This window comes from Rhinatrema bivittatum, chromosome 8, assembly GCF_901001135.1.
Source record: "Rhinatrema bivittatum chromosome 8, aRhiBiv1.1, whole genome shotgun sequence".
Taxonomy (NCBI): Eukaryota; Metazoa; Chordata; class Amphibia; order Gymnophiona; family Rhinatrematidae; genus Rhinatrema; species Rhinatrema bivittatum.
Window position 1 is genome coordinate 20718290 of NC_042622.1, and position 25546 is coordinate 20743835.

At 42.9% G+C, this 25546-nt stretch overlaps 1 long non-coding RNA gene across 3 annotated transcripts in view; it reads left to right on the forward strand.

Annotated features, from left to right (window-relative positions):
* The window catches only part of LOC115097997, a 102779-nt gene extending 77571 nt beyond the window's left edge, over window positions 1-25208 (forward strand). For all 3 annotated transcript variants that reach the window (XR_003858387.1, XR_003858388.1, XR_003858386.1), the window contains one exon: window positions 24881-25208. This is a non-coding gene — a long non-coding RNA (uncharacterized LOC115097997). The remainder of the gene's footprint in view (window positions 1-24880) is intronic.
* The last annotated feature ends 338 nt before the right edge of the window (window positions 25209-25546 follow it).

Genomic DNA, 25546 nt, shown 5'->3' on the forward strand with positions numbered 1-25546 from the left:
GTCTAGCATAATGATGGAGAGACCCAGCCTGGTACTAAAGACTGGCCAGGACTTTCCTTGCCCCCAGGACTGGAAGTTTAGATCTAAATCCAGATTAGATCTCCCCCCCTTGTCCCCCCCGAAAGGTCCTGTTTGACTCACAGTTTGGTGAGAACAACTGGAGACCTCCAACTGGAGTCTCTGCCCCGGGATGCAAGACCCGCTGGAGTTCAGGACATGCGACGTGGACCTCGTGTACCGTGTGCACCAGGGACCCTACACAAAGCTAGGACACCCTGGCCACGTTGGGTACCCACGCTTCCCAAATGGAGGATACAAATATTTCAACTTCCCACACTTGAGGGACATTTACACAGGAGAAAGACATTAAGCATCCCGTACTTTAAAGCTTCTACCGAACCTGGATACAAACAGACTTTAAGTCAGCTATGCATCTTGACTGCATTATTACAATGAACAGTAAAATATTATTTGAACACCTAATGTGTGAGTCCAGCCTGGTCTGCTCAGGTACCTGCACCAAGAGCAAGGGTAATACGCATACACGGAAGGTTTCCAGTGCCTTCGCCCAGAAGGTTGTCCTCCCTCCCACAGAGAAGCAGCTCCCTCTCCCCGGAGAAAGACAAGTTGAGGACAGGACCGAGGAGCTAGCCCACGCAAATAAATTCTTTTATGTACCCTTCGGAAACATGCCATCCACCAAGAAAGGTTACACGAAAGACGAAACGTTGGTCTGACCCGGCGTGACCCTTCTGATGTTCCCGTGACTTCTTCATGACCTGCCAGGCACATTGATTTGCCAGCTCCATTTTTAAATAAATAGCACGGTGTCATTATTTGTATTGATTTTTGAAAGTGTGATTTGATTTTAAAGGTTCCTGATATCATACCAGCGCTCGCCTAATGACTACTACAACACAAGCCTTATTAGTGAATCACACTGCGGCTTCTGCCCATCAACATTTGGGGCTATGATCATTGCGCTTGTCACAGTTTCGTGCGGGCTAACCGAGTGAAACATTCCATGGTGATGAGCTCATGTAAGTGCCCCTTATTTTCAGGCTGTGTAGAGAAATGGATTAGAGAAGCAAAAGTGATTAACGTGCTTGAAAAAAAAAAAATAGCACGCACCACTACTCAGTAAATTAACATCAATAATTATGAGCTGTAAACAGCGAGAGATACGATTAAGATTACCCAAGGGCGGTGTATTTCTGGCTGCTTCAGACATCATCAGACACCCCCCCCCGGGTGCTTACTGTGCACCCCCACCCCCATCCCCAAAGGAAACAGCCAAATTAACAGAATCACATGACAGTACTCCGAGAGGATGCCAAAACACAAATAGGCCAGATTTGTCAATGCAATGCTTTTCGAGCACGAGCTTATCATAACATGGATAAATCCTTAACAATCGACCTCTCTCAGCTGTCTCTTTGTCATTTGTGGCACGCAGTACATTTCAGTTTTGAGATGCAGAAAGGTAAAGAAATCGATGTGGCGGGTTGTGTCGTCTTCCGTCCAGCGGGGCCAAGTCTGAATACTGAAGTGGAAGAGAATTGCACTTTTTTTTTTTTTTTTGCAGGTTCTGATGCTTTTTTTTGTAGGACCAGCCCAGGGATTATTCAATCATGCCAAAGTCTGTGAGCTTTTGAGACCACAGAGGAGGCTTCTGCGGTCGTGCATGAGATTTTGAAACACAAGCAGCCTAGCTCCTCCGTGCCTTCCTATTCTTATTATCTCCCTCTTGCGGGTTCCATCCCACCAAATGCACCCTTCCTGGTTGCATCGCCCACTGGCCCCAAGCCGTCTCTTGTCTTCGAGCCTTTCCTATTGAAAAGGTTTCCACCAGCCATCGTCTGGCAGCACTGGAAAGCTTATCACAGATGTATTGACACTCCATTAAAATGTTGTTGCTTACAGCTTCTGTCTTAATTCTTATTTCTGGGGAAAGCTCAGCAAAAATTATCGTTTATTTTCTCATACTGTTTTGTGAGAATGCAATTTTGTTTTGTTTTGTTTTTTAATTTTTCACAGGGTTTTTTTTTTTCTTTTCATTTTGTTGTTTATTTCGGAAACTAGTTTGTGCTATTTGCAAATTAGCACTCATTGATTTCTGAAATGAAAAGCAAGAAAAAAACCCTGAGTGTCAGACCCTGGGGGTCTCCAGAGAAATGTCTTGGAAGTTGTCTATGTCATTTCAAACGACAGTACATCCCTAATTCCTATTCAAGTCAACTAACACGGCAACCACAATTCTTTGCTCAAAGCATTCTGCAAATTGTCCTTTATGAAAGCCATAAAAAAAAATCCAGGCTTAGAAGCATTCTGTTTTCTGGGAGTGGAAATATTTAATATTTTAGAGGTCCATATTCAGCTGCTGTCCAGCTGAGCACGTTAGATAAACAGCCAGTTTGCCCAGGATATTTAGTGGATTGGCCACAACACTGAATATACCTGGCAAGGTAAGTGTATTCGGATGACTTTAGACGATATCCAGTCTAAAGTGTATTCAGATGACTTTAGACGATATCCAGTCCATATTTGACTGGATATCGGCACTTATCTGGCTAAGATAACTGGATATGTAGCTCTGTCCCTGTCTTATCCCCCATTTAGCTGGATAAATAGTTATTCAGCTATGTGACAGATGTTGAGCAAGGGTAAATGTTGAAATGGCGCATTGAATATCAGCCTCTACAATTTTAAAAGGGGTCCCATGGAAAACTGATAATTTAGAGGTTATAATTTATTTCTTAGTAAAAAAAATAATAAAAAGAAACCAATATCACAACTTCCAAAGTATCTAATTTTTTAATAAAAAGAACAATTTTTGGAAATATGCTCATTCTATTAGAGGTTTTCAAATATAAATTATATTCTCAAATTAAAGTTGGCTGAGGGCCCATTAGCAGCTTTGATGATTCATAGTTGTAATTTTTACCTTCCTGATTAGAGACCTGTAAAATATTTAAGACTGGACTCGGATAAGGCGAGTTTTAGCTTGGTTCAAGTTTGATGGAATTTTTTAAAATATGCTCTAAATTTGCTGACGGAAAAGTATTTGATTCCACTTCCTTCCAGCAAATCTAGAGAGAATCTTTTTGCTATCTGATGTGGATTCGTACAAAACTGCACCGAATTTTCACAATAAGGTATTGTCAAACTAATTTGACAAGCATGCAACATTTTTGAAGCTTCATCATATTATTTCACAATGTTGTATTTTTTTTTTTTATTTGCATGTCTCTGCTTCTGAGATCTCCTTAGGCTCTAGCAAGATTAATTACATCAGGGTACTGCAGTTCCATCTACTGGGACATCATGTCCCAGTAAGTGATCAGCAAGATGGGCTGGGTATTATCACTTAAACAAGGCCAAATCAAGCAGCAAGTCTTGTGTGAATTCCCTGAACTCACCTTAGACTCAGCCAGTGTTAACTTAACCCCTTAATTAATGTCTGCTACTCTGTGTCCTGTGTACACACATGCATTGCTCTATCGTAAGAATGAACAACCCGTCCAATGAGAAAAGCAAAATATTCATAAATAAAAACGAATTGTAACAACTGCCACTTAATACCCCGTCCAAATGTGATTGTGAGTTGAACAGAAAAACAAATCATAATTTCTGCTGTGTGCAAATTTGGAAATACATTTTTAATAAATAATAAATGAAGTAATCCTCAATTACTTTTACCCAAGGGAAAAGTCCAGGCCAGAAACGACGCTGCAATATATTTCCCCTGCATTATGCATGAAAAGGAAATATGTCGAAAGCACTACTTGGATACCACTTTGCAAAATGTTTTGTTTGACAGGACATAATAAAAATGTTTTAATCTATGTCACCACTAGTAGGTGGGAAGGTCAGAAGTCTAAACGTTTTAAGGGAAAAATTTAATTAGTATGCAAATTTGACTTTCTACATTAAAATGTCATTTACTAAGTAAATGTTTCTGCACTGCAAGTTCAGGTATTTTATCATGTTCTGTCAAGGTTCCTTTGCAAATATCCTGGATGTAATAACAACATTTCAAAAACAAAATGAAATCCTTTCTTCCTGACAATGGATCGAGTTCTTCTCCTCCAAAGCAGATGTGATTGGAATACGTTAACCCATGCACTTCCTCCAGGAAGGAAACGTCATGCACGATATTCAGAGGTTTTGCATACTTTTCAAGTATTTTTCCCTCATTTGTTTAAGTGAAAGCACTGACGATTTGCACGCTCTCTTCCCGGTGGGCTCAGTCCTGACAAAAGCAGCTGGTTGCGCGTGGAGACTCGCCTGCGTTTGCTTCGGATTGGCCAGGCGGGGAGGCGGGGTCTAGAGGCTTCAGACACGAGTTCAAGGTTGCCTGCCTTCTGCCACTGTCTCTTTTTTTTTTATCTTAAGCAAGTCTCTTTGCCTCTCTGGGCCTCATTTTCCCAACGGCAATGAAGCACTGGCAATAATAATTAATGTCGTTCCATCTCACATCTTTGGAGGTTTCACGTGCTCCGGGAACCAGAACTGTGCAGCATGACTGCGGGTTTCCCCGAGTATTAAATCGAGGGGAGGGCAACTCTGGTCCTCAACAGCCACAGACAGGTCTGGTTTTCAGGACATCCATAAAGAATGTGCATGCACTGCTTCCTCTGTATGCAAATATATCTCATGCATATTCATTGTAGATATCCTGAAAACTAGACCTGCTTGAGGCTCTTGAGGACCAGAGTTGGCCATTGCCTTTTGTGTTGATTGAAGCCTCTTCTCATTGATGGAGATTTTTGGACAGTATTCCAATCATTAATTTTCTCTAGATTGGTCTACTGTAATTCTTTGTTTATAGGTCTTCCTGCTAACGCCTTGAGGGCTCTACAAAACATACAGAGCTCAGCTGCACAAATTTTGACTGGCTCAAGTTCAAGAACTCATATCGCACCAATTATCTTTTCATTACGCTGGCTTCCCATTCAGTAGCGGGTCAGATTTAAATTGTATTATAAATTACCTTATAATACAAAATCTCCTTGGATTGGCTCTATATTATGGATATATTTTCCATTCTGGACCTTGACATCCTCTAACCAAGATCTTAAAGTTGCCTCTCCTCACCTGGCTTATTTGTCTGAGGGTATTTTCAATTGCGGGACCAATATTTTGGAATTTGCTATCTGCTGCTTTGTGGATGACTACAGACACCCAGGCATTTAAGAAGGAACTAAAAACAGTTTTATTTAAGATGGCTTTTCAACAGAATGAATAGCGCACGTGTAGGAATACCTGGGCCTTTGAGTTTTTATGTAGAATCAGCAAACAGATCTCGAATTGTGTAATCCTCTTCACAATGCCTCTCTACTTCTCTTGGGATATGTACGGTGTCTCTGTTGTATTTAATGATGCCCATCAGTTCTTTTAGGTTGTGTTTTATGCGTATATATTCTAACATCAATGCTTGGTCGACCATGTCCTTGTTTTAAGCTTTTATGTGTGTTGCGATGTACCCCGTCCTGAACTTTGCAAGGTGCAGGTTATAAATAGTTTTGAATAAATAAAAATGAACTGTAAAGTATATTAGGATCCTGTTTGAATGAAAATTGCTAAATAAATGCAAATTGCTGAAAGAATTAGCATCAGTTCAGAACTTACTGTCAGGCCAGTACAATACCGTGCGCTCAGCTGAGCGCACTGTTTAACCTGCGGTTGGACGCGCGTTTTGGAAGTGCACGTCCACAACCCCTTATACCATAAGGGGAATAGCGCGACCAAAACTTGCGTCCAAACCCCCCCCCCCCTCCCGAAACTAATAGCGCTCATCAAATGCAAATGCATATTGATGAGGCTATTAGCTATTCGCCCCAGATACAAAAAAAAAAAATGTGCGCCTGATGTGCATATTTTAACGCCCAGAAATTAACGCCAGCCCAGAGCAGGCGTTAATTTCTGAGCAGCCCAAAGTGGGTACAGAAAAGCAGAAAATACTGTTTTTCTGTACATCCTCCAACTTAATATTGAGGTGATATTAAGTCAGAGGAACCAAAAGGTTAAAAAAAAAAAAAAAGGGGTGCTGGCGGTCAGCTTAGGGAAAAGAGATGCTCAATTAATGAGCGTCCGTTTTCCTAATCCTCTGACAGCCGCCTCTCCTGGGCTTCTGCTGTCAAGGAGGCGCTAGTGATGCCCAATTGTGCCTAGCTCCTCCTTTTTAACGCCACCCCTCATTTAAATATTGTATCGCACGCCCAAGAGAGGCGGCTGGGCGCGCGTTAGGAAAGCGGGCGCTGAACACTGAGCGCTGTTTTCCGCACGTCTTTTCTGTATCGGGCCTGTGCCTGGGTGGGTGTGGCAACCTAAGGATGCCAAATGCCGAGAGAGCCTTGACCGGACTTTGTAGAGGGGTAATTGAGATAGGGTCCTATGCAATCCAACGTTTTAAACAGGAAAAGATGGTAAAAATAAGCAGGTACAGGCCAGCCCCAGGGTTAGAGAGAGAGAATTATATAAACGTCTTAAGCCTGCACATGGAGAGATTTTGTCTGCCTTTTGTAAACCGTTGTGATGGCGAAACCGAACGACGGTATATAAAACTCGATAAATAAATAAATAGATTTGTATGTGCAAAACTACCCATAAAACCGGAACTCTCGTGGCAGCCGCTTAAGAGACCTCTGTAGAAGCTCCCCAACCAGTGTCTTCGGGTTTATTTTAAACATTTCTAGCCCGCTCATTTACAAAGCTCAGTGGGTAACCACTGAACATACACAGTTCTGACATACCCCAGTTCTGGTATTGTATATGACCTGATATTATTTAGTTCTGAGTTACTCATGCCTGTTTTATTGTAACTTTTCGCTATCTTTGTTTATGTTAACGTTATTGCCCCTTTGTTCCTTATAAACCGATATGATATGATCTGTATCATGAATGTCGGTATAAAAAAGTACTAAATAAAATAAAAATACAGTGGAAGCAGTACAAGAAAACCGAACAGAGAGCAATGAAGCAGACATCACGAATCAGGATTGTGTCAGAAAACCTGGGACAGGTGGCATCAGCGTTTGCAATGAGATCCTCCTAAGGTTCCAGCCAGGCTACAGTCACTTGCAGAAGTAAATGGCGCGCACTTTCTTGTGGCTTCTGGGTGACTTGCGCGATCTGACTGGTAACTTTCAAATCAGCGTGCGGGCGCACATTGACGCATGCGCGTCAGCGTGCACCCAGGGGCGTGGTGGTTTTAGGCGTGCATGTTATAAAGTAGCCTGAGCGCGCGCCTATGTGTTCCTAATTTTAAGTGGGCGTGCGCCTAGGCACGCAAATCCTGATTCTACCGCGCAAGTCAGGGAATTTTGTAACGGGCACACCTTCATGCCATTGCCAGTTTCACCAGCTTGTCCACCACGAGCCCAGGGTTGAGCTAGGTCCTCCAAATCTCCCTGGTTTGATATAGCCTGCACTCCCCTAGTTACTCCAGACCCTTTCAACTTTTCCAAAATGGCGGTTTTGTTTTTTTTTCCTGAGAACGGGTCTTGGCCACGCCCTGAAACACCCATGCCCTGCCCAGACCACACCCCTTTTTTGAAATCACGTGAGATGTGTGCGCAGTGGCAGATACGCCCTCAACTGGGTGGCTTTTAAAATTCAGCGGGCGCGCGCGAGCCCGACTTGTGCGAGCATCTCCCGATTTTGGTGCGTGCCGAACTTTTTAAATTCCCCTTTCAGTTAGCACGATGCTGAGGTAACACATTTGTCAGCGAAATGGCTTGCTGACTTGTTCATAAAATCATTTTTCCTTTTCAATAATTTCAAACTCCTTTACATACCGACCAGCGCAGCACATTTGTTATTTTTCTTTTTTTCCACTTTTTTTTTTTTTTTGGCGCCGCTAGCAACAAGCTCAAACAGTGAGGATGAGGCTCCCAACCTTCAGGTCCCCAGAGCTTCCTCGGTTTGCAGCTCTAACTGCTGGAGCATAGCAAAAGTCATTTGGCAAAATGGGCATCTTGGAATTATCCTGCCTTATCCTGCCTCAGTAGCTTCAAATCATGTTTGCTCATTTTACTGGGCAAACAGATTGCTATTTGCAAGTACAGATATTGGTTTAACAGGTTCTGCCTTTTTTTTTTTTTAAATCTGGTAATTTCTTTCTCACATGATCTCCATCATCAGCCAAGAAATACAAAGAAGATTTTCACCCCCCTCCCGGTTGGATAATCACCTATATAGTGTGATGCATGGGATGCAGGATGTCTGGACTGACATAGGGGCTGTTGACGCCTTATAGACCAACGGATTTATTAAGGCAGGAGCATTGGAGGAGGTGAGGCCTCGGCCCTGGATGCATGAATTGTAGTGTAGGAGTTGGGTATACGTAGTTGTTGAAGGAGTAGAGGCAGGTACGAGATGCAGGGGTAGTGCTGGGAGAGTACATCATTAGCACCGTTAAGTTAATTGAGGCTGCAACGGTACAGAGAATGGACAGCGCCTTGTACCCTTCCAACCTACTCCTTAAACTCATATCGATGTTAGGGATGTGCATTCGCTTTATAATGGAATGAAAAATGCAACAAAAAAACCCCTCATTTCATTAGAAAACAAAAAGAAAACAAATACCCTGTCAAAATGAGATTTATTTTTCATTCCCTTTTGTTTCAGAAATGAAAAACAAAATAAACCCCCCTGAGCAATGTGAACTTAAAAATAAATTAAATAACCCTCTCCCGCCCCCCCCCCCCCCCCCCTTGGGAATTCTCTATCTCATTCCCCCACCCTCCCTGGAGTTCTCTTACCCGATCCATGGATTCTCTCAAGGTGAAATGGGGCAAGAACGATCCACAGCTGCTCCTGCTCCATCTTTAAAATGGCGCCAGCTGGCCCTGAGTCCATTGGGCATACAACTGCACCACAAAATGGCACCGACCTCAGAACTGTCTGCCCGCTATTGAAGATGGGATATGGCGAAACAGGAGCGACTGAAGACTGCTTCTGCCCTGTCTTGCCTTGGGGGATGCCACTGATGTAGCACGAGGTCCCTGGGGAGGGTTTGGGGATACGGGAAGGCCATGGCGCTTCCAGCATAACTGCCCTATTGGCCGTAGAAGGGCCTGGCTCAGGGTCACGGGAGGCTGCTACCACAACCTGGGCTGAAGAACTCACGCATTTCGGGTACTGAGAGGGAGGGAGTGGGGGGAGGGGAGGAGCCCAGGAAGGCAAATTATAGTTGTGCTTACACAGGGCTGGGGAGTGGACGGGGGGAGAGTGTAGGCTGCCACTGGATAATATAAATAAATAAATTGCTAAATAAGTTTCAGAGGTTTGGGGAAGGGGCATTGCTGCAGGCTCGGGCCTGCATTTCGACATCGGGTGGAGGTCTGGGTAATAAGGCCACTGGGACCCCAATATTTTATTTTGTTCTTAAATCCTGCAGCTCCTCTTAACCCGCTATATTCTTTTGAACACAGCCAGGTAATAGTAAAATTATCAGACCTGTTCCCAGGCACATGTAGAGAGAGCCAAATAACTTATTCGGCTAACTCCGAATAGCTGGCTCAATTATTCGTCTAACTCAGTCCTGTCCTGGACAGCCCCCAGCACGCCCCTTTCTTATCCAGCTAACTTTTACCCGGATAAGCAAGGGAAATATTCCAAACCTGCCAGTTAAATGGATGACTTGTGACTTATCCGGCTAAACGGCTTTGAACGTGGGCCTCTTCGTGTCTAAGGTGCCGAGAGCCCCTGCGTCATTTTTGGAAGTACAGATTAGCACGGCTGGCCCTCCTGAAGTGAATATGTTTGTGCTGCTCGTTCTGTGAGCATTGCTGTACAGGCTTAGAGAGATGGATCGTTTTGCCGAATGATCAGCAGGAAGCTCCTCCTGTCGGGTTTACAATGCAAGCTAGATATTTTACGGTAGTTGTCGAGATGTGTTCGCAGGTGCCTCTCGTGCTGTAAGGAGAACATGTCTGCAACTCTCCTTTGCAGGTCTCCGCTGTGTTTTGATGCGCTGCTGCCCATGCACGTATTGACCCCGTTAGGCTATTAGAGGAAGCTAAAAGCCTCCTGCAATTGCATGAAATGATAAGAACGGTTAGTAAAAGCGTGGGGCTGGGATTAGGAAGTCCCATCCAAAATTGTGTCATGCACAGGCAAGCTTTAGGGGCACAGATGGATTTATAAGTGAGGGACGCTTGGCTGATCTTTTTGGGACAGGAAATCCCAAAATGGAGTCCGTTTGAGGACTGCCACCTTTTAGAGATTTTTCTTTCTGTAACGGGGCTTGTTGCCTCTTATAAATTATTTTCAAAATGTATATGGACATCATAGCCAATTAACAATTACTTTTAACAATTGTTAATTGTCATCATAGCCAATTAACAATTAACAAAACTGTTAATTTTCTCACAGCTTAACTAGTAGATTTTTGTTACTAGCTATCCGCACGGATCTCAGTCGATCTTTCAATTACACCATTTTGTCTCTCCCTATCCCCTTGTTCTCGTCCGTCTTCTTCCTCCCCTGTCATAAAAATTGCTCTTCCTTCTCAATTGCTGATCAACCCCTTTCGTTTGCATCCAAGTTTTACTTCCTTGTTCAATGTAATGCAGTTCTTTTGCAATGGTTATCGTTATTATGTAAACCGAGGTGATTTGTAACTTGTTACAGGAATATCGGTATATAAAATTGCTAAATAAATAAATAAATAAATAGCCAGGGGCCAGGCTATTTGGCGCCTAGGGCCCAAGTGAAAAAGTGCGCCTTCGCCCCATGTACAACACAACGAGCTGGGAAGACTCTTTATTTTTCTTTTTGTTTAAACCCAACACTATTACTATTATACTCTACAAGTAAACACAAAGTTAGCTTCCAAACATGCATTATGCATGCGATTTAGTTGCGTACCAACGAGGGCAGACCCAGTTTGAGAAGCCTGCTAGAGCATCAGCGTGCCACGGAAAGTTACCACTGCCTGATGCACAGGTTTAGATCAGCAGCTGGGCTCTGCCCTCACCAGCAACGGCTTCTTCACATATAGCAACTCATGTCTTGAGATCATACGTAATAATGCAGGCCTCATCTTCCTAGCTACAGAATGAGCTGTGAGGTAGGGGAATTAATGAGCAATGAAAAATTGTGCATTCATAATAGATTTTACATTAAAAAAAGGACAGTGAGGTAAAAATATTACTTGCAAATGCATATTACATTTACATAAACTATTGTGAAGATAACCAGACATTGTGCAAAAACAAAAAGACAAGACACGTGGAACCCATATGGTATTACGCCTACGATAACATGTTGAGTGTGGGCTTAGCCCTCAGAAAGCCATGCGTAAATGGAATTACAATCACAATGTAGTAAACCTCGGCTCCCATACCAAAAGAGCACTAACTGCCAGCACTTAAACAGTAACAACCCTACCTATGAGAAGGCAACACTGCAAATATTACACCAGGCTCTAAAACGGTAAACACCAATATACCTCCTGTTAGGAAAACAGACACAAGTTATAGATCCGTGCACAGAAGCTACATGCTAGCAGAATACCTCAACTCAGTTATAAATGCATAACGCAGGTAGCCCTTCACTCACCAAACAGAGAGTAAAGAGGACCTAACGTAAAGATAGAAACGTGCAGACAAAAACTGAACTGGAAACTGCAAGAAGCCGGACTCTCTATATGCACTTCAATAATGGAAATACAAAATCATCGCCATTCCTTAGAAAACAAAACAAAAAAACATTCTAATAAAAAGTGCATATTTCAAAACAGCTGACCAATATATTAATATCCAATAATTAAAAACTCATTTACATATTTTTAAAAATTTTTGCCTACACCAATAAAATATTTCAATACAGCAGATACCTCAAATACACAATAAGTAAAACCAATAAGGATTTTTTAAAAATGTCTCGTTCTCCATACCTGGGAACTTGTGGTTTCCAGTGTGTGTGTGTGTTGTGGCATGCACAAACTTTCTCCTCTCTAACACACATACAATGCTCGCTCTCTCTCACACCCGCACGCAAGCTCTCTCTCTCTCTCTCCCCCTCCCCATATACACACATGTTATCTTTCCCACACACATGCTTTCTGTCACGCATGTGTACACACTCAGGCTCTTACACCAGCCTCCCCCCAACCCACCAATGTCCCCTCTCTGTTTCTGCCTCCTCCCCAAGCAGTACCAGTATCCCTCTCTCTGTCTCCCCATTCCCTTCCAAGCCAGCACCAGCAGTAACTCCCGGTGCGTACATAAACATTTCTCTCACCAAAAGAGACGTGGCAGGGACATGGGCAGGCCTAGACAGCACCATTAAGTCTGCGCATAAGTAGTTACGTGCACAAACACGCACCGGGGTCCCCTACCGCGTTAACTTTACTTCTGCTATGGACGGCGTTAAGTCGTGTAACAAAAAATAATATGAGGCTAGTCAGCGGGGTTTTAAGGCACGGGGACTAATAGGGTAAAAGGGAGGCAAGTTAGCCAGCCTCATATTTGTTTTGTTACACGACACCACGGGATACTTGAGAGTAAAGTTACTTCTTCTATGGAGGAGGTGTAAGCTTCAATAAAACTATTTCCAGGCATCTCTGAAGTGTTTGAGGGGTCTGGGGGGTAAGTGGAGGGCATGCAAGCCAAAGGACCCAGCTCTAGACTGGGCAAAGTGTTGGACGAACTGGCGAAACTGGCCATGGCTGCACGTGCACACTTGTAAAATAAGGGGCACTCGCGCACGCGCGCACCGGGACTATTTTCTAACACGCACGCGCATGTGCGGACCTCGCCATCCAAAGCTCTGGGCGGCTTACAGAAATCACCTACATAAAGCAATTCAAATAAAGGTAAAGCAACCAAAAAGATGCGTTTACCAGTGCAAAACCCAATTTTAAGCGTGGAAATGCTTTTTTTAAGATTGCAAGCCCTCTGGGGGGATCAGGAAATGCCTGCAGTACCTGAATGTAATCCACTTTGAAAGTGACGAAAGCAGAATATAAGTGAAATAAATAATAAAAAGCATATATTTCCATAAGAAGCCTGTACTCGCTATTTTATAAAAGTCATAAGTGCATGCATACTTTACGTTTCACACGCAGATATACGCACATAGAACAAGGGTGTTTGGGAAGCGACCAGCAGTTATGCACATAAGTTGTTATTTTAAAAGACACACAAGTCCATTTGCTCTAACTTATTCGGTTAACTCTATCAGATAAGTCTGAATATCGGCACTTTTCTGATTAAGTTTACCAGATAGGTATTCCAGCCCCGATCCACCCATTTCCCATCACCAAGATAAATGGCTATCTGCTTTCCTTAAGCCTACCTGGCTGATAACAGTTTATGGACTTTCCCTAAAGGAACTTGTCCAAAATGTTTTGAAATCCAGCTACGCATCGCTAACTGTCTTTACTATATCTCCAAAATTACAAAAAATGGCACTCTAGTACAACATATCATATATAGTGACATATAAATTCATTAGAAAAATGTTTATTGTTGTATACAAAACATTTTATCAAAAACCTTCAAAAAACATTTCATTACTAGTCATCGTTGGATACATAGAGTAAATAAATATTCACCATAAAAGCACATTCACATAACATAACTCATCCTGGATCCATTTGTCTCTCTCTTGATTTCCACGATACTCGTGATTGCTAAGATAGCATACGTTGTAGGAGTATCCCAAATATCCACCCACCACCCTTCTTATATAATGTTCCTTATGAGATCAGTTGGTTAATTTCTTTCACCCTGGGTGGCCAGGCATGATCCATGACTCCTTTAAAAAAACTGGGGTAATAGGCATTGAGGTTAAACCCAGCTCCTGCACATCTGCCCAGCTACCTAAATTGTCTCCCTCTAGTGGAACTGCTAATACTGGAAGTCTGGTCAGGCTCTGGACTGGCAACAGACCAGCCTGGTGAAATGCTAGAAGTAGATGCATTCCCAATGCAAAATCTATATAATCCTGCAAGGTCTCCAACTGCGGCAGTCCTGTAAGACCCTGATTCAACAGTTAGCCACTGATGCAATCTCTACAGCCTGAGTACTTTGAGCCTCCCAAGCTTTTATCTTCTCTGCACGGGCTCCTTGGTTCTGGGTTGCAATGTCGCATCCAGCAGTTTTGCATATACCCTCATTAGGGCCTGTCCTCTACTCTGTCCTCAAATAGAGACCACCCCTTTGAGTGAGTTCACTCCCAACAAGGACTGCAACAGTCTGCAGGGCCACAGCCTTCTTTGGAATACTGGTCCCTCTCTGCTGATGGTTCTCTAGGTGGGCGCAGGCCATCACCCTCCAGATACTCCATCTTCACCACCATAGTGGCACTGGCCCCTTCTGCTCCACATTCCCATCCAGCAGTGAGATTTTCAGGGGTTGGGTCACCCCTTCCTCAGTAATCACCTCACTGCTTCAGGTGCCTTGGTTCCCTCTGCTGCCAGGTTCTGTTCCTGGCTCTAACTCCTTGCCAGATCCTGCTCCCGCTGCCACTTCTGACACCACACCAAGAACCTCAGGCAATACTGAACATAATTTAGCCACTGTCCAAATTCTGATGGAGGCAGCAGCCCTGATCAAACTTCTGGCTCATGCAGAACCTCCTGGCAATGCACGTTCTGAAGAACCATGTGACTGGGCTCCTGCACCCAATGGCATCCTGGACAATCCATACGTGGCAACATCACACCTGACTCAACAGAGAGCCAGACCTGCTTTCTCAACCAATAGGTCATCCTTCGAGTTAATTAACCCTTTGCTAACCTGCTATTCAGTTTCCTAGATTTATGCTCCTAAGTTAGGTGCTTAGTTCAGAAAATCAGTTCTAAGCCCCTAATTTTGTTTCCCTGCCCTAACTCTGCCTTTGGAGTCATGCACTTTTTAGGATTCTAAATTTGGGAGCTTAATGAAACCAGCAGCCTAAATTTAGGCATTTAGCCCTGGTAAATTTTCAAAAGGGCCAGTTTAGGTGCCTAATTCCAAAAGTTAAGAACTTAAACCTTTTGCAAATTGACCCCTCCATTTTCTTTTCAGTTTCCTCAATAGTTTGTCTATGGAAATGGGCTTATCTGGTCTTCCAGAGGATGACTTTAAAGGGAACTTCTGAAGGTAGAACAGTGTCAGGTTTTATATACCGTCGTTCGGTATCGCCATCACAACGGTTTACATGGTTCGAGCAGTATATGATAATTTACATATGAGGTGCATGAGTCATAAATAGATTAGGATACATGTGCAATTAGTTAATGGTATTTGTACAATCGGCGGTGGGAGTATATCAGGATTGTCAATGTTTGGTAATATTAGGTAATCTAATATAGATAATACTACCCAGTTTAAACAAAAGCTCTACCACCCAAATGAGATCGCCGTTCTTTGTGATGCTCAACAGTAAAACCAGCTTTTTGTAAAAAAAAAAAAAAAAAGCATCCAGATCACAAAAACAATTTTAAAAAGATGGTAAAATCTACAAGTCAGCTGCATTACCAAACTTGACTTCCTTCCGCTTCAGTTTCCAAGCCTGCCCCTAGGATATTATTTAACTGCAGCTAAAATTATACGTGTATGTCATGTTGGTGAGTAAATTTATCCGGACTGATCTTATGTACATACTTTTGGATTTTGAAAAGTATGCAGGTACATTTATCCCCCCAAAACTTCTGCCCACATTTTAGCAGGTAGAAGTGTCTGTGGGTAGATTTGGAGGGGCAGTTTTCAAAGATAACCTATGATCATAAGTCCGCCTTGAAAATTGGTGAAATTTATGTGCGATGTTACAAACTTACTGGCCCCCGACTCCCACGTAATGTTTATGTATATTTAATTGTCAAGGGCTGGGGAGCTGTGATATTTATTGGGTTCATAGCGGCAGTGGCTAGAGCTGATACTGACATGGACTTGTAAATTACCCATAGCTACATTCCTAATTTAAGCCCATGGATTTTAGTAAAACCAAAGATTAATGTTAGTTGCTGCAGACAATGGAAGTGCCTTTGTTTTCATTCCCAAAACCCAAGAATATGAACAGAGGAGGCCTAATCCATATTTCCACCTTCTGCGATCTTGTCTCAGAAGCAAACACCTTTCAGAGCATAAAAACATAAGAACATGCCATAGTGGGTCAAACCAAGGGTCCATCAAGCCCAGCATCCTGTTTCCAACAGTGGTTAATCCAGGCCACAAGAACCTGGCAAGTACCCAAAAACTAAGTCTATTCCATGTTACCATTGCTAGTAATAGCAGTGGCTATTTTCTAAGTCAACTCAATTAATAGCAGGTAATGGACTTCTCCAAGAACTTATCCAATCCTTTTTTAAACACAGCTACACTAACTGCACTAACCACATCCTCTGGCAACAAATTCCAGAGTTTAATTGTGCATTGAGTGAAAAAGAACTTTCTCTAATTAGTTTTAAATGTGCCACATGCTAACTTCATGGAGTGCCCCCTAGTCTTTCTATTATCTGAAAGAGTAAATAACCGATTCACATCTACCTGTTCTAAACCTCTCATGATTTTAAACACCTCTATCATATCCCCCCTCAGCCGACTCTTCTCCAAGATGAAAAGTCCTAACCTCTTTAGTCTTTCCTCATATGGGAGCTGTTCCATTCCCCTTATCATTTTGGTCGCCCTTCTCTGTACCTTCTCCATCGCAACTATATTTTTTTTTAGATGCGGCAACCAGAATTGTACACAGTATTCAAGGTGTGGTCTCACCATGGAGTGATACAGAGGCATTATGACATTTTCCATTTTATTCACCATTCCCTTTCTAATAATTCCCAACATTCTGTTTGCTTTTTTGACTGCCACAGCACACTGAACCAATGATTTCAATGTGTTATCCACTATGACACCTATATTTCTTTCTTGGGTGGTAGTTCCTAATATGGAACCTAACATTGTGTAATTATAACATGGGTTATTTTTCCCTATATGCATCACCTTGCACTTATCCATATTAAATTTCATCTGCCATTTGGATGCCCAATTTTCCAGTCTCACAAGGTCTTCCTGCAATTTATCACAATCTGCTTGTGATTTAACTACTCTGAACAATTTTGTATCATCTGCAAATTTGATTACCTCACTTGTTGTATTTCTTTCCAGATCATTTATAAATATATTGAAAAGTAAGGGTCCCAATACAGATCCCTGAGGCACTGCACTGCCCACACCCTTCCACTGAGAAAATTGTCCATTTAATCTTACTCCTTGTTTACTGTCTTTTAGCCAGTTTGTGATCCACAAAAGGACATCGCCACCTATCCCATGACTTTTTACTTTTCCTAGAAGCCTCTCATGAGGAACTTTGTCAAACGCTTTCTGAAAATCCAAATATACTACATCTACTGGTTCACCTTTATCCACATGTTTATTAACTCCTTCAAAAAAGTGAAGCAGATTTGTGAGGCAAGACTTGCCTTGGGTAAAGCCATGCTGACTTTGTTCCATTAAACCATGTCTTTCTATATGTTCTGTGATTTTGATATTTTGAACACTTTCCACTATTTTTCCTGGCATTGAAGTCAGGCTAACTGGTCTGTAGTTTCCTGCATCGCCCCTGGAGCCCTTTTTAAATATTGGGGTTACATTAGCCACCCTCCAGTCTTCAGGTACAGTGGATGATTTTAATGATAGGTTACAAATATTTACTAATAGGCGTGAAATTTCATTTTTGAATTCCTTCAGAACCCTCGAGTGTATACCATCCGGTCCAGGTGATTTACTGCTCTTCAGTTTGTCAATCAGGCCTACGACATCTTCTAGGTTCACCGTGATTTGGTTCAGTCTATCTGAATCATTACCCAGGAATTCCTTCTCCAATACGGGTACCTCCCCAACATCCTCTTCAGTAAACACTGAAGCAAAAAATTAATTTAAACTTTCCGCGATGGCCTTATCTTATCTCGATCATCTAATGGTCTAATGGTCCAACTGACTCCCTCACAGGCCAACTTCTTTTCAAATTCTCTCTTAGCCTGTCTTATCAATGTCTTACATTTAACTTGCCAACGTTTATGCAAAATCCTATTTTCTTCTGTTGGATCCTTCTTCCAATTTTTGAATGAAGATCTTTTGGATAAAATAGCTTCTTTCACCTCCCCTTTTAACCATGCCGGTGATTGTTTTGCCTTCTTTCCACCTTTCTCAATGTGTGAAATACATCTGGACTATGCTTCTAGAATGGTATTTTTTAACAATGACCACGCCTCTTGCACACTTTTTGGAGCAGATTAGTCTTTGAATAGAGGGTTTCCTCTGTCTGCTAAGACGGGAAGAGAACACTGATTCAGAAATGGTCTGAAGGTTCGTCTGCTTTAACAAAGACATCCTGGTTAAGGAGTCAGGGAGAAAACACCTCAGAACTATTTTTCAGGATTTCTGAACGAGATAATTAGGGCCTGGTTCTTTTATCAGGAGGTAAAAGGCAGTCTCTTTTTTTGTGCCACTGACAGGGAGACTTTTAGCAATCGACTGTGAAAAAAGCAAACCTTTTAAGGGTAAATATTCAATAGTGGGGCCTAACTGTGGCAAGAGAGTGCGCACTATCAGCGGCAGGCCCGGCTCTTTGGAACATCCTACCTGTACAGCTAAGAATGGAACCCATGTCACAAACCTTCAAAAAAAACTTGAAGACATAGCTCTCTCAAAAAGCCTTTCCATCAGCTTCCTAATGCCAACCAACTTCCGACACTAAGAAAAAATAACTGCCCACCCAAAGAATGCCTTGGAAGACATTCCATTGATACTCGCTGATCATGACCATAGTAGCATCTTGTTACGTTAATTTCAATTATTGTTTACTCTAAATTACTCTGCAAGAAAGAACCTGAAGACTAGTTCCTCCCTAGCACCTTTGATTCTCGTTATGTTCATAGTAGCAAGTAATGTTAACGTTACATTAATCCAGTTAATGTTGATTCTAAGTTATACTGTAAGAAATAATAAGAGAGCAAGGGCCTCTTAGCTCCAGTTTTACTATAATCCGATGTGATATGTCAGATTGAATGCCGGCATATAAAAATAAATAAATAGATGCAAAACTAAGCCGTGCACATTACGGTCCGCACAAACCCAGCCTTCTGCTACATGTTCAAATGCTGGTTTGTTGTGTGGCCCTAAAAGTGCTTGCATATGATGTCATAAAGTATTGCGTTACTGGCACAACTACTGCATGCATCCATTTTTGAAAGTCAAGTGTCATTTCCAACCAGAGCCTGGAAAAGTCCCCCCCCCCCGACCCCTCACTCATACTGAAAATGTGGATTCAGCCGACCTACTGATCTCTGAAGGAGGTGTTGGGATTGCAGAGCTGAGGAGACCGAGATAGGCTGTATGGTCTTTTTCTGCTGGCACGTTTCTACCCACGTAACTCTGTGTATTACGCATGTAGATCTCACCCAGGCTCTTGGAAACATTCCTCCCCCGTAGTGCACAGTTAGCATCTGAATAGTTAGCTTGATTCCAAAGGCAAAGTTTAAGAAGGATATTCAGAGAAGACAGATATTGGATTATAAATGGGCAGAGCTATTTTCAAACCTATTTACGTGGGCAAACAGCTGTTTAGCCACATAAAGGGGCTCCTGAAAAAAAAGTACCCATTCCCTTCATTGTGGGTAAGAGTAAAAGCTGTGAGGGCTTTTATCTGTAGCAAAAAAGGGTCGGGACTGAGTCAGCTAAGGACCTGCCACACGCTGTCGGCCCCATTTTTAAAGGGAAACCTCACACAGCAGGGGAGGATGGGTTTCTTTTTTAAAATTAGCTTGCAGGCCCGGCGGGGTACAATGTAACCTCGGGCCTGCAACCCCCGTGAACAGTTTTCAAAGCCATTTATATGGGAAAAGAGTGAGTTACATAGTAAAATTGTATTTATTTTTAATTATTTTTATTTCAATTTTATACACGCTAGTTATTTTATTGTTTGTTTTGTATATTATTTTTTCTGCTTTGATTGATTTTTTTGGCCTGTAAGGCAGCATTTAAATGTTTTAAATAAATAAATAAATGAAATACAGTAACTGAGGTGAAAATCGATCCCCTTTTCCTAACTAAAGGCCCGATTTAAAAAACCCGGCGCGCATTACAACTGGGAGATACATGCATGGCCAGGCCGTGTGCGGGCCATGGGGATTTTCAAAGGCCCGCAGCCACACGCGTATCTCCCAATACGTGATGAACAACAGGTTAGTCAGAAAAGCATGGGCAGGAGGCAGGGACGTGGGTGGGCCGGGAGAGCACTATTAGGCACCGTCCTGCTGAAGCGCGCGCCGGGAACGCGCAACCTGCTACTGCACGGGAGAGCAGGTAAGTTGGAAAATAATAAAAATGTAGGTTAGTTAGCAGGGTTTTAGGGGTCCTTTATCGAAGCGGACTGAGAGGGAATTGGGAATAGGGCCTATTGCGTCGCCGCACGCTTATTATAAAATCCCCCCTCCCATTACGCGCAGGATTCGGCACTCACTGTGCGCACATCGACGCACTGATATAAAATTGGGCGCACGTGTGTGCACAGGTAGCGGATGTTATGTGCGTTGACGGGCGCATGTTCTAAAATTGCCGCGTCCACTGCGCGCACATGGACTACCGCATGCGGGTTTTAAAATTTCCCTTTAAAAGTACAGCATGCGTACGTTTTGCTGGGTTAAAGAGAGGCAGATTTTTTGGGGGGGCAGTGCCCGTGTACAATGCACATTGCGAACAACGTGGGCTATTCAAAATTCCCCCCCCCCCCCCCCAACCAGTTCCAAGTGGTGGATGGACCCTAAACCATGGCTCTCTGTCAATCATTGTACTCAAATGAGCTCACGTTCGTTTCCTCAGCAGGTCGTGTGAAACAGCTCCCAGGATGTGCATATTAATCGGAAGCCGCTCCTCGCGTGGCTCCTCTTCCATTAGGCTCTCCACATCTCTCATGGAGAAACAGCCTGGCTATTCTTTGTATAACAATGTGGGCCTTATTGTCACTAGAAGGAGATCTGAACCGTGCCTTTAATAACATGGATCTGAATGACAGCAAAATGGTTCATGTCGACCTAGGGCTTCGCTCTTCTTCCCGATGAAGATAGGATCTACGACATTGTGATCGCTGTGTGTGTGTACATTATCTTTTGCTATGTGCGTGACGGTCAGGCATCCATTGTCAGGATTTTTTTTTTTTCTTTTAATCAAATTTGCAAATTCTCCATTTGAAAACTAACTGTCCGACATCCAAGGGAAGAAAAGGAGGCACGTTAGAGACAGTTGCAGCTTCAGTAGACTGTGACGGGCTTTTCAGATTTTAGCAGTTTTTCAGAAAAGGCATGAAATATGCTGCTTTTTCTTTCTCTTTCTAAACCAACCAAACTCCTTTTAATTTTTTTAAATGTAGATAAGAAGTCTTCAACTTGAGGCATCCATATCCTGCAATAGCTAACATAATCACTGCTAAGTTATTTTTTTAAAGATTGAAATGTTATAATGTGCTGCCTCGTTTACTCAGTGATAAAAAAAATAGTTTTCTTTGCTTGCGCCTGTGGTAGATTTGCTTAGAATAGTATCCCATACTGCATGGACACATGTGGCTGCAGATGTTGCACCCGCTGGAGAAATGCAGCGGTTGGAAAGGAAGATACTGGTTGAACCATCACAGAGCGAAACACTTCAGAAGCTTGGAATAAACCCACGAATCCCGATTATTTCCTCAATAAATCAACATGCTTCGTTATGGCTGCTGCTCTGCAAGGTCTCGAACTGCCATTAAAACCAGGACATGCAATTTGAAAATATTCAGACTATACTGTTCTATGGAAGTGCTGCATGCTGGCCGGGCTGCTCGGCGGTTTGGTGTGTCGGAGGAGTCGTGGATAGTCAGCTAAGCCGGCGCCTGCTCCCTGCTTGTGTTCTCATATCACCAATTCTTGGCGAGGATTCGGCAGGTTCAGGAAATGGTCACAGAACCTCCATTAGAAAGAGTCTTCTATTATACATGTGGCAGCTAAGTTGGGGAGTCCGAGTCGGCTGCAGAAACAAATCTCTCTCCCGGCTCATGGAAGGAGGCGTGCGGCCTGCTTCCTGTATCTCTCCCCTCTCAGCCCGCGGGCTGCTTCTTAGATTCCCTTCTGTGCACCTTAAGCACAGGGGCCAGAGAGTTCTGAATCCACTCACTTCCCAGAACTCCGAAGCAGGAGGCTTCTCAAACCCCCAGGACCGCCTCTCCCCACCCTCCAGCCACTTGGGTTTTCAGGATAAACCCGATGAATATGCATGAGATATCTCTGCATGCGCTGCCATGGGTGGCTTATACGAGTGGCGTGCAAAACTGAGTCTCGACCCTGAAATTGCCTCAGGGGCCTTTTCACGTATTCGTTTATTTTATTAAAAATATCTGTTACCCACACCCCCCAGTCGTTCGGGACAGGGCACAACATTACAAACATAAAATCAATAAAAATTAAAAAGAAAGACAGAATTCAAACTCCAAACAAATATTGTCGGAAACAGACATGGAGCGCAACTCAGGCTCACTGCTGCAACTTGAAGCTACTGATAGGGGAGGGTATGGGTGGATGTGGGTGAAATAAAGACAGGGTCGGCAACTTTTACACCCGTGTGCAGGCGCCCATGTGTGCGCGTTCGTCGGCCTGCGCCCAGGGATGCGGCCAGTTTATGACATTTGCATGTATGCGTGCACATGAAATAAAAATAACCTAACTGTGTGCACATGTGCGTGTAATTTTAAGTGGGCGCGCGCCTATGCGCGCAAATTCCGCTTCTACCGCGTAAGTGGTGGGATTTTAAAAGACGCGCACGCCAACCCCATTGCCACTTTTCCCAGTTCGTTCCCAGTTCTCCCAGGTAAGGGAAAGGACTTCCAAACCCTCCCCCCCCCCCCCCAGTTTAAAAGCCTCCACTTCACCCCTTTTAACCCCGACCCTTAAAATCCCGCCGATCTATTTTATTACTTAAAGTTACGCGGCAGGGGATCCCGGCGCGCTGATTTGAAGTTTAAATGCAGGAACGTCCATGCCCCCCCAGTCCTTGTCCCTTTTTTTGGAACTTTTCATTTCTGCGTGCAGAATGGGAGACACGCATGTACTCGAGCGGCTCTTAAAACCCGCTCCGTGCGCGCCAGCCCGACCTGTTCGCCTATCTCCTGGTTTTGGTGCACGTCGGGCTTTTAAAATTTCAACTTTAAGGAGGGAATTTTAAAAGGAGTTACACATATAAATGTAACATACTATCGTAGCAATTTTTAAAAGCCATTTACGCGTGTAAAGCGCACTTACACGTGAATATCCTATGGGCAATTCAATGGCATAGGCTGTAGCAATTTTCAAAAGCGCAGTTACATGGGTAAAGTGCATTTACACGGGTAAAACACAATTTTAGGTGCGTAAATCCTTTTTAAAATTTCCTCCTTAGTGGGGGGTATCATATGCTTTTTAAAAAAAAAAAAAAAGATAGGTTTTGAGTGCTTGACTTAGAATCCTATATGCTGCGTACGTCATGGGGTAAAGAATTCCATAACGTAGGCCTTTTCACAGGTTTCTCTTACAGGAACAACCCATGGAGACGGAATATGCTTGTCGATTTGGTACTGTGCACTAATTCTGTATATAGTTTTGATGTAAATAGTTTTGATGTAAGGGCTCCCCCCTAATTTCAATTATATGTTTCCTAGTTCAGTATATTATCTGTTTTATGTAAGGGCCCCGCCCAATGGTTTTGTGTTCACTGTAAACCGATGCGATGTGCGAACGGTCATCGGTATAAAAGAAACGTTAAATAAATAAAATAAATAAATAAAATAAATATGAAGGAGGCTCAGACTTGATGAGCGACGTGCACATTCCGGAGTGTAAACTTTTAAGGCGGAGGTCACATTATGCAATAAGTTATGACTCATAACAGCCAATTTGTGTTGTCTGTGCCAATAAACAGGAAGCCAGTGTATGAAGCAGCGGATAGGGACAATGTGATTGCGTAGTCTGATGCCAGCGGGTACCCGAGAACCTGCTTCCTGAATCCTTTGGATGGTTCTTCTTAACGCATAAGCTGGGAGGCCGATATATAATGAATTGCAATAACCTAACCCTGGAAAAAATAAGTGATTGAGGAACAGCTCAGAAGTTATTTGGACTGAGAAGTGGTCTTAAATGCCATAGTATGCAAAGTTTAGCAAAGGAAATTTCAACTACTATCTTAATATGCGTTTGCACTGAGAGAGCAGGGTCAGTGATTACACTTATGAAAGACCCACAGAACTGCAGTCTGTTTTGTGGTCTTTCCTGCTTCGCCTGCATCCATCACTTTACTAGTATCAAGCCAAAGGCTAGTACATTTATTTAAATTATATCCTCAGCCACATATAACGCTCCCTAAATAAAGCCACAGCAGGGCATGGGTTAGCATTATATACATATTAATGACAGCCTAATAACATTTCATCTTTTACAATGTGTATTCAGACCCAAGAGGTTAGTGATGTTATGAAACGGTGTGAACAAATCACTGTATTTCATCAGACAGATGAAAAGATTCCTGACAGTTCAAAAAAGGATGGAATATTCCTTCATCAGACTGAAGAATCCTTTTAAAAAGGTCATCCAACCAAAACTGTCTGAAAAAAATAGCAAGGCTTCTCCAAGGGCATAGAGTCCCGTCTCTTCCAACAGCTTCCCATAAATATAAACTTAAAGTTAACTGAATGTACACAGCCTATAGGACTGAAGCAATGTCTTTCATGCAGAGATGAACTCATTCCATGTTGATTTATTTTCACTGAAAATTGTTTGGGAAAGATTTATATAGGGGATAAGACAACCTATGCTCCCATTTTCTTGCAATTATCTATGAAAATGACCAGTTTTACTAATGAAGTGTTCCTTGTACTTTCTGGTTTACAGACAATGGCTAACGTAATCCAAGAGGCTACAAGTTTATTATACACATGCCGAACTGACAACGTTTGCAAAATTCATGAAAGCTGATTAACGATGTCTTGGAAATGCATTCAGTTCTCCCGCTGACATTCTTCCTTTAAAAATCCCAAGAAGCTTCCATAAATACTCAGCCAATCTGGTTGACTTTAATGATGTTCCATTCCATTTGGGAATTCGACTGGGAACCAGTCCTGCCTCCTACGGGCTCCAGGACTTGGATAAGATGGGTAAAGGGGATGGGAGGGAGGAGCTGAGGCAGTGGAGGGTGCAGTTTAGAGGGGCAGTTTTAAGTGGCAGGGGGTGAGGCTGGCTATCAGCTATTAGCACTTGCTTTGTAACACTGCACAATAAAACGTTTCAGTGCATGCTATTTACACATAACGAGCGTTAAATGACAGCAGTGTCAGGACAACAAAACTTAATTCGCTTTTCTGTCATTTTGTTTACAAAACGAAACAAAAGAACATTTTTCCTATTTCATTTAAATGACAGCACATCCCTAGTGCAGAAATCCGAGGTAGTGACGCATGATTGGGGGGGGGGAGGGAAATACAGATGTCCCCACAGCAGGGAGCAAAACAGTACAAAACGGCAGTGGCTAGAGCTGGAGGGATGCATAGAGTGAGTTGG